This window comes from Euphorbia lathyris, chromosome 1, assembly GCF_963576675.1.
Source record: "Euphorbia lathyris chromosome 1, ddEupLath1.1, whole genome shotgun sequence".
Lineage (NCBI taxonomy): Eukaryota > Viridiplantae > Streptophyta > Magnoliopsida > Malpighiales > Euphorbiaceae > Euphorbia > Euphorbia lathyris.
The window spans coordinates 78,925,131-78,935,666 of NC_088910.1; the positions used below are offsets into that span (position 1 = coordinate 78,925,131).

Sequence of the window (10,536 nt, forward strand, 5' to 3'; positions counted from 1 at the left end):
ATTATAGTTAGACCCCAAATTAATGTACACCAATTTGAAATTAAACCGGCATTATTAAATATGTTGCAAAACAGTGTGACATTTTATGGATTGCCTAACGAAAACCCAAATGTCCATTTGACTAACTTTCTTGTGATTTGTGACACACCTTTAAAATTACGGACGTTTCTGTCGAAGCAATCAAACTTCGCCTTTTTCCTTTCACTTTGAAGGACATGGCTAAAGTTTGGTTGAATTCTATGCCGGCCGGAACATTCCAAACTTGGAACCAATTGATCCAAGCATTTTTATCCAAATATTTTCCCCTAGCCAAAACATCAAAAATCATAAAAGAAATTACATAATTTACACAACATGAAAATGAAACCCTGTATGAAGCATGGGAACGCTTCAAAAAACTTCAACGTTTATGCCTGTACCACCATTTGCCCGATGAACTTTTAATGCAAACCTTTTACAATGGTATAAATCCCACAACAAGAGGTTCAATAGATGCTATGTCGGGAGGGTTATTTATGAAGAAGACGTCTGCTGAAGCAAAAGAACTTTTAGAGGAAATGGCGATTAATAGTAGCATGTGCCCTGCAAAACGTGCACATACACCGGTTACTCCAAAACCATCATCCTCGACTTCGTCATCTATTAAAGGTATAGTTAATCTTGACCCTATTGCGATGTTACAAGCGCAATTTTATGCACTTTCGCATAAAATTGACAAGCTTATGATACCATGTGATGTTAATGGAAACCCCATCCAAGTTGATATGGATTGTAGTGGTACGGATGAGGTAGAACAGGTAAATTTTGTCCAAGGTCAGAATCAAATCAATAACCCTTATTCGAATACCTATAAATCCCGGATGGAGAAATAACCCTAATTTTAGTTGGAAAGAGAATAACAATACTAGTGCCAATCAAGGTAGAACTAATAATTATCAAAATCAATCAAGAGATACTATTGGCACATTATCTTCTAAAATTGATAGATTTATAGATGCGATTGGTGGTAAGATGAACATCCATGATGAAGGTTTTAAACGTATTGAAAACAAGTTTGATCAATTGTTTAAAAACCACTCGTCTAACATCCATAATCTGGAAGTACAAATTGGACAAATTGCTAAGTTGTTGTCCTCTAAACAGAATCTAGCAAGTGCACTAGATACAAGTAATAAAGTGATAAATAGAGTATCGTCTCCACAGGGATTGATGACCAAATTTTACTAGAAAAAACCTTGCAGAACAGGGTGTTCGTGGTGTGTGAATTCTTTATGTTGAGAGATATTGTGAATTGGTAACTAAGTAAATGATTCAACTTATGAAAATGAGTTTTTTATAATGATAAAAGGTAGAACAGGCTAGGCCATAACGGAACATGTTACTTTCAGTCTCTAAACATCCTATTTATTCATGAATGACGCAAAGTGAAGTCAAGGTCTCTGCTTTAATGCTCACTTAAGTCAACTCTCATGTGTTCTTAATATTTTAAGATGTACTACAACCTTAAGCGTCCCTAAAGTTGGTTCTTTCTTGCATTACAATCGAAACAACATTTCTATGGAGAAAACCCTTGATACAACCCCCTAACATTCCTGCTTCGGGGTTTGGACGTTTGACAAATAGTTCCGTGAAGATGAAAGTAGTTCCTTATCATTCATCTAACACTAAAATACATGCATATAGCAATAGAGTGAAAACTTTATCAAACACAACATAATATATCATCATTCATTCATAAATAAGAAAATAGAAGACTTACATAACAGGCCCTGACTGGCCGAACCTGTTCAAAATGTCTACTCACTCATGCTAAAGAGTGAATAGCCTAAATCAAATATACAGAACTCCATGAAAGGAGCTATAAAGATCCTAGAGAGCTTCTCTCTCTAAACTTGTTCGAAACTTATCTATCTTCTGCTCCCAAAAGATAATCCCCTACCTTTTCCTCCTTTACTTCTATAAATATTATGAACAAGGGGACAAGTACACAAAATATTAACAAAATATTACAAAGAAGAAAGATTGTTCAAAGTATCCGAGATTTCTAAAAGTGGTTAAAAATGTTTTGACCCTTGAACACTCAAGGGTCGATCAATCTTGTCATCATGTTGCTTTCGCTGCCCATTCCTGCCCGCTCCTGCCTGCCTATCAAGTCGCTATCCATCATCAGGTACACAGCGTTTAACCGCTGGATCAAAGGGTGCACGTCTCCTATTGGTTGTTGCAAAACAGGCTGCATAACAGCCTTTTTGACTTAAGCTTTTCAAATCTGCATAAAACACTTGTTAGTCCTTCCTTTAAGTAATATTACGCCTAAAACACCCTTAATTTATCACAAATAGTATGTTTAATTGTAGTCATATTCATGCCTAACAAATACCCCCAAATTAAATCTTTGCTTGTCCTCAAGTAAACAGAAATGAACAACAAGACAACTTACTGGAAGAATTTAGGTATGAAAGAATACGGAAGACAAATTTGATGAATTTACAGAAATTGTAGGAAAAGAAATTACAACATATCATTTAGAATGATAAGAAAATGACGCTCAGAAGAATATAAACAGAAATACGCAAGTCAAGATAAAAAAAATGTGGCTATGCCCGATTTAACTCATGTATCCTTACTCAAGAAATTCCTCAAAGCTTCAAGTTTTACCTCAACTTTCATTTGAACAACCTGTTCACCCGAAATGCCTCACTAAGGAAGGGATGCTTCACTCACTCTCGAATGGCCCTTTTTAGCCATAAGGAAGGGAATGCAACTTCTCTCCTGAGCTCAGTAAATATACCCGTAGGGTGTGAATTTGCTTATCGGTCCTATTTCTATGGATCAAGATTTTTCAAGCAACGTCAAAAGGTCTTTATGGGTTGTAATGTATGGTTAAGGTATAGGTGTGGACGTGAATGACTTTTTTATGTGTAAGAATTCTGTCCTCATGCACATTACACAAATACCTTAGTCCTACATACCACTCTTCACAACTAGTTCAACAGATGAATTACCAAATTTCCTTATTAACATATGCCACTAAACAACCAATTTCACCATTTGGACACTTAATGCGATTGTGCGCCATGTATCATGAGGCATCTTTAGTGATTTATCATATTGTTTTCCTCTTGATCATTTTTCTTTATTTAGATATTTTATCTCAATAATTCTCAAGTTTCCTTAGCACTACCTATATCTCTAATCAATAAAACTTGCATGAGACAAATTCAAGATTCTTTGAGATCAAAGTGATGGGAATGTGGTTGTTTAAAGGAGAAGTTAACGAAAGAAAGGGTAAAGCTCAAATGGTTCATCCTACTATGTGAGTGCAATGCACGGGTTATGTCTTTTAATGGTTGAGTTGGGTGCCTAAGTGCCTTTATCATTCTATGCTTGTCCAAAAAATTTCCATTTCGATAGGGCTTACCAAAGCAAATTCTCCCTAAAGACAGTAAGTACTAGCCCACTCTTCAACGAATCGATGCATTTACATGCAATTGTAGGCTCAAGTTCTCACTATTTTGGGGGTTTCATGCATTAGGGCAAAAGGTCCCTCAAGTGAATGTTGATTTAAAACTTAAAAATTTTTGGAACTTCAAAGCTCGGGAATTAAAATTATCACTAGGCTTTCACCACACATTTCAAACATAACATGCGCAAACTGTTTACTAAGGAATTACTGCAGGGTCTAAACAATCAAAGAACGAGTTGTTCACAGGATCGAACGAACACAAAACAATAACTATTTACTGAGGACGGACAAAAGTATTACTTTTGCACATGCCAAGAGGTCACATGGGGTAAGTTATTATTCAGAACATACTATAATAACAACTTGTTCAATCTTTTATCATGTTATGCATACAAATATTGCAATTATTATTGTAATTTCCCCACCCCGAAATTAGAATCGAACATTGTCCACAATGTTAACACTAAAAAGCATAGGAAAACATCATAACATGATATCAGAGGAGTTTAAACAAATGAAAAGAAGGTTCATAAGTGTTACCAGATGCTTGGATAGCGACAAATGGAATGTTCAGACAAGCGGGGAAAGAGAGAAATCAACCTCTTTATCCTTAACAGGGGCAGCGCCATCCCCTTTCGAGGAGGCTGCGACATTGGTTTCTGTCTCAGGTTTTGCTCTTACCGGACTCTTTATTGAGGCACCAGATGGACTCTCCCGCCCTTGATATTCTTCCACACAAAGTTGCTTCAGCATATCGACCTCGCCTTGCAGATCGACATTTTTATGTTCGAGAGCATGGATCTGGTCTCGGCAGGTTTTGGTCTGTGCAAACAGGGCATTGAACTTGGAGAGGATATCTTCGTTGGAGAGCTTTGCGCATTTTTGGTAAAAGCCAAGATCATTGGCTTGTTCAATTTGCTCAAACTCCGATGACACTGATACTGCCGGCTCGTTCTTCCGCTTCTTGCTCTCCACCCTCTTCGCCTCAACGAAATCCGACATCCATACCCACTTGCCATTTACCATCTTCCCGAACAGCATGATTTGTAGGCTTCTCAAATCAATTTGATCCGGATGGTTCACCACCGTCATGCACCTCTGAAATGTAGCAGGGGCATTACACAACCCAAAAGGCATGCGTCTGAAACCATAAGTCCCGTATAGGCAGGTAAAGGTTGTTTTCTCTTGATCTTCACAATGGATAGCAATCTGATTATACCCCGAATACCCATCAAGGAAGCAGTAAAATGCATACCCCTCCAATCGTTCCAGCATCTGATCAATGAAGGGCAAAGGAAAATGGTCCTTCCTGGTTGCCTCGTTGAGCTTTCGGTAGTCCATGCATACTCTCCATCCAGTTATGGTCCGTGTGGGAACTAGTTCGTCTTTTTCATTTAGAACAACCGTGGTACCTCCTTTCTTTGGAACTACATGAATAGGGCTCTTCTAGACGCTGTCAGAAATGGGATAAATAATTCCCGCATCCAATAGCTTGATTACTTCTTTCCTCATGACCTCCTTCATGTGTGGGTTCAATCTGCACTATGGCTGGACACACGGCTTGTGGTCCTTTTCCATTAGAATCCAATGAACACACACCGCTGGACTAATCCCCTTGATGTCATCTATCTTCCATGTAATTGCATCCTTGTTTCTTCTCAATACCTCTCTGAGTTGAGCTTTCTGATCAGGGGTTAATTTGGAAGATATAATCACCAGATTTCCGCTTGGTGATCCGAGGAAGGCATATTCTAAGTGTGATGGCAGAGGTTTTAGTTCAGGTTTAGACAAAGGCATAGTGGGCATTTTTGGTGGTTCTTGATGAGTGGGAATATTGGGATCTGGAGGGAGCGTTGAAGCTTCTGTCTCGATAGAACAACTTGTTCCTTCACAGAGATTCACCTCTTCTCCCAAGAGTGCCTCCAATATGTCCTATCTCTGTTCCTGCGAATCAGATAAACTTTGGAAATCATCTAAGAAATAGCATGTGTCATCACTAGTGTTAGCTCGTCTCATAGCTTCATTCATTTTGAAAATGATTTCTTCCCTATTAATTCTTAAAAATAATTGCCCTTCTCCTACATCAATCAATGCTTTACCCGTTGCTAAGAACGGTCTACCCAGAATAATGGGAACATGCAAATCCTCATCTATATCCATTATGATGAAATCAACAGGTAGTATAAATTTCCCTACTTTGACTAACACATCCTCCACAACTCCCCTTGGGTAGCATACAGACCTATCAGCCAACTAGATGGACATTCTAGTTGGTTGTGGTTCTCCTAGCCCTAGCTTAACATAAACAGAATATGGCATTAGGTTTATACTCGCTCTTAGGTCACGTAATGCATTTTCAGTGTTTAGCTTGCCAATAGAACATGGAATGGAAAACTCCCTAGATCCTTTAGCTTTTTCGGAAGCTGCTGCTTGTTTTGGTATTGACGAGCGGTCCCTGTTTAGTTGGATCATCGAGATGTTTTCCAATTTCTTTTTATTTGACAAGATATCTTTCAAGAATTTTGCATATGTGGGCATCTGGGCAAGTGCTTCCACGAAGGGGATGTTGATATGCAACTTCCTCAAAGTGTCTAGCACTTTTGAATTTTGCTCTTCAAGCTTTTTGTTTACGAGCCTCGCCGGATATGGTACAGGTGGTACATAGGGAGGAGGTGGATAGTACTTCTTCCCTGGTTCCTCCTGATCATTATCAGATGTGATATCTGTCTCAGCTGGCTTCTCCTGGTCAGGAACAGTCTGTTCCTTTTCCTTCTCAGCAAGTTTGGACCTACCTACACACTCAGCATTTTTATTAGTCATCAGAGGAGGATTAGTTTCTTTACCAGATCGTAGAGTGGTAGCCATGACATCTCCCTTAGGGTTTGGTTCGGTATTACTCGGTATCACCCCTTTTCCTATTGATGATGAAGCAGCCAGTTGATGAACTTGTGTCTCCAAATTTTTGATGGAAGCCTGTGTCTGCTTCATAAATTGCATCATCATGGTCTTCATGTCCTGTTCTACATCCTCCTTGGGTGGAACAGGCTGTTTGTAGTGTTGTTGAGGCTGATAGTGTCCTCCTTGTTGCTGCTGGTATCTAGGTTGCTCTTACTTGTTTGGTTGTCCGGTCCATCCGAAATTTGGATGATTTCTTGTAGCTAGATTGTATGTATTAGAGTACGGATTTGGTGGGTTCCTTTGATTGTATCCAGCATAATCACATTGTTCCTGCTCACCCTTTCCTTGCTTGACTCCAGGGCAGTTGATGTTGAAGTGAGGCCCTCCACAAAAATCACAGACATCATTAAATGGTGGTTCACTATGAATAGATGATACGTTAATCTTGTTGAGCTGCCTTGCAAGTTGTTCCACTTGGGTAGTCAACTTTGAAACTATGTCACCATCTGCCGTTCTTTTTCCTTCACTCCTAGCTGAGTGCCAATTATAACTTGTGCTTACCACTTTTTCGATGAGGTAGTACAAGGCTTGTGGTTCAAGATCATCGGGGTTACCATTCGCACTAGATTCAATCTGGATTTTGTACGTGTTGGTGACTCCATTGTAAAATTTTTGCACTTGCATCCACATAGGGATGCTATGATTTGGTACATTTCTTAACAGTTCTTTGTACCTTTCCCATGCTTCGGCCAAAGATTCATCCTCTTCTTGCACGAAACGGGACACCTCATTTCTAAGTTTGATGGCCTGTCTAGGTGGAAAGTATTTCATCAGAAAAGCACTGGCCATATCCTGCCATGTTTTGATGGTTCCTGGCTGTAGGTTCTTTAGTCAGTTCTTTACTTTATCTTTGAGAGAAAAAGGAAACAGCTTCAGCCTTATCACGTCATCGGAGACTCCTCTGTTTGATCGGAAAGTGTTGCACAGCGTAATAAACTCTTGGATAAGTCTGTTTGGATCTTCCGACTGGTATCCATTGAATTGCACGGCTGCTTGCAACATCTGTATCATGGATGCTTTTACTTCAAACATGTTGTTCCCTTCGTTAGGCAACACAATACACGACGAGTGTCCTTCCGTGGTAGGTCTGGAGTAATCTCTAATTCTCATTATTGGTGGATTGTTGTTCTCTCCTTCTTCTTCAGGAGGAGGTTGAACGGGTTGTTCTGGTATTCTTCCAGCCATCCTTCTTTCTCTTTGTCTTTCTCTTTGTCTTGCTCGTCGAGCTCCCGTTTGGTTTCGTCTACACGTCCTTTCTAGTTCAAGATCGATAGGAAAAACTGGTGGTCCAGCTCTGCACATAGACAGTAAGAGAGACCGCTTCTGGCTGCACTATGTGACAAACAGATTAAAAACACCTTGTTTCACAGAAATTTTCAGATAAACTTTGTTGCTTTCAATCCCCGGCAACAACACCAAAAACTTGTTGTCCTCTAAACATACTCTAGCAAGTGCACTAGATACAAGTAATAAAGTGATAAATAGAGTATCGTCTCCACAGGGATTGATGACCAAATTTTACTAGAAAAAACCTTGCGGAACAGGGTGTTCGTGGTGTGTGAATTCTTTATGTTGAGAGATATTGTGAATTGGTAACTAAGTAAATGATTCAACTTATGAAAAGGAGTTTTTGATAATGATAAAAGGTAGAACAGGCTAGGCCACAACGGAACATGTTACTTTCAGTCTCTAAACATCCTATTTATTCATGAATGACGCAAAGTGAAGTCAAGGTCTCTACTTTAATGCTCACTTAAGTCAACTCTCGTGTGTTCTTAAGATTCTAAGATGTACTAAAACCTTAAGTGTCCCTAAAGTTGGTTCTTGTTGAAACACCTTTCCACATGATTTTGATTTGACAAAATTATTTAAAGTTAATCCATGATTAAGGGGCAATTAAATTTAAGTGCTTTGATTTAATTGTACTAATATGTTTGTTCAATGTTGAGTATAATTATAAGTGAACAGAAATAAAAAGTACGTCAGAACGAAGTCAGCAGAAGGCACAGAAACTGAGTAGAAAAGAGCTCAGAATAATAAAAGTCATCTTCAGAATGAACGCTTGAAGATGAAGCTGAGTAGAACACAACTCAACATTGAAAAAGAGAAGTCTTCCTCTAAACTAAAGCTTGCAGACGAAGCTGACCACGGAAGCTGAGTAAGAATATGACTCAGAGACAAAGAACAAAAGCAACGTCAATAAAGTCAAGCTGGGTGTTCGTCAGGACAGAGCGAATGATCCATTTGCTAAAAGACAAGATCCGACAACTGTCTGCACCAATAACAGAAGCTTTGGAATTATGCACGGAGACAGTTTCGAGATGCATGGATCAACTGGCCGTTAGCTAAAAGACGAAACTAGCGCTGGAAGACGAACCTGGTGGAAGAAGACAAGCCTGACGCCTGCTAATTTCAGAAGACAGGATTGGCCTGCTACATCTGTATACTGACCAGTGAATGACACAAGGAGCCGTTTGAATTCAACGGATACTTCCAGATTCAAATGATTGCCACATCAAGAATTCACTATAAAAGGACAAGTGATTCACTTGGTGTTGGGGTTTAGTGTCCTATAGACAATTGTTCTAGGATATAAACTTAATGTAAATGAAGTGTTCTTTGCATCATTTGTTTTAATAAGATATGGTTTCATAACTATATATAAAGGCAACCTCTTTTAAGAACTAAATAAGTCTAATAAAAGGAAATCCCTAAGTTTGTTTAAAGTGATTATAAAGTGTTCATACAAGCATGAAGTGAGACGAAAATAAACTAATAAACTTAAAACTACCCCAAGTCAAGTAATATATTTAGAAATAGGATTGACATATCACTGTTGAGACTTGCATGTAACAATGTCTTCTGTCGAGACAGAAAGATGATCTCACAATCTTCAGATATGCAGATATCTGGACAGTTACATGGATCCAATGAAAGGGATTTCATTAGGATTAGGGACCCGACTTGAGATAACAGGACGGGTAGATTTATGCTTGTCACCTGTTCATCTCATTGGTATTAATAGGTATAAGTAATCCTCAGACTCAAAGGAATGTTAATTAGTGATTCTGGATTATGGAATGTGATGCTTTGATCATGTTGTAACACGATCCATAACTGAGATGACTCTGGGGTGTGAACGGCAGACGTTGGGTATCACAGGAAGTAATTGCAGGATAGTTATACATTGGATTGAGCATTTGTCACTCCCGATAAATGGGAGATACGTCCAAGGATCGCTTGTGGAAGACTTGACTCTAAATCCTTGCAAGGTGATAGCTTAAGACTTGAAATACATATTTCACTTAACCTATCTAATTGGAGTTAACTCGGCCTGTACAAGTAAAACGAACGTCTCGCTATATGTGACTTGACATTATCCATAGTCATAAGATTCAGTTCAAGGATGTAGTTGATAAAGGATCGAATTATACTGTAACTAATACGGAAAGTTCAACGACAGAATCAACCTGTCTTCTTATAGCTCTGGGGGAATGTTTCGGATTTTCTAATCACATTTCGCGTACTCATTCCGTTATGCAAAGATTAAATACAATTCTGAGAAAATTAATTTAATATTTGCATACGGCTAGAAGCAATAAGAACCTAATGGGTCACACATAAGACTTGGAGCCCAAAAGAGAAATATATATTAATTAATTAATGGGTCAAATACATGAATATCATAATTAAGTACAAAATTACAACTAAGTCATATCACCAAACTTAATTCTTAATATGTCATTATTTTCTATATATTATGATTTTATATCCCAATTTAAAAATTCTAGACTCTAATTCATAAATCCTAAACCCTAGACAATATATTCTAGACTTCTAATTTATAAATTTTAATCCTTAAAATATATTAAAAGTACTGATTTTACTAGTTTGACATAATCTAAAATTATGACTTGACATAGTTGTAAATAATTTTTAAAAGATGAATTTCTGTGTAATTTTCCCTTAATTAATTGATGGAAGCCCAACTGAGTCCACTAAGGCCCAGTAAGCAAGGGGGCCGATTTTTATGTATAAATTACATAAAGAAATTAATTTGATTTTAAGCAATCCTAATTAGATTGTGATTGTGAATTAAATTAATTAAATAA

General features: G+C 38.1%; 2 non-coding genes across 2 annotated transcripts; one reads left to right on the forward strand and one right to left on the reverse strand.

Moving 5' to 3' along the window:
* Positions 1–320: 320 nt before the first annotated feature.
* On the reverse strand, positions 321–427 carry LOC136215953 (small nucleolar RNA R71). Its single transcript, XR_010682955.1, has one exon. It is a non-coding gene; the product is annotated as a small nucleolar RNA R71 (small nucleolar RNA).
* A 6,631-nt stretch (positions 428–7,058) lies between these two features.
* Positions 7,059–7,165, forward strand: LOC136216131 (small nucleolar RNA R71). The gene has a single exon (XR_010683123.1). It is a non-coding gene; the product is annotated as a small nucleolar RNA R71 (small nucleolar RNA).
* The last annotated feature ends 3,371 nt before the right edge of the window (positions 7,166–10,536 follow it).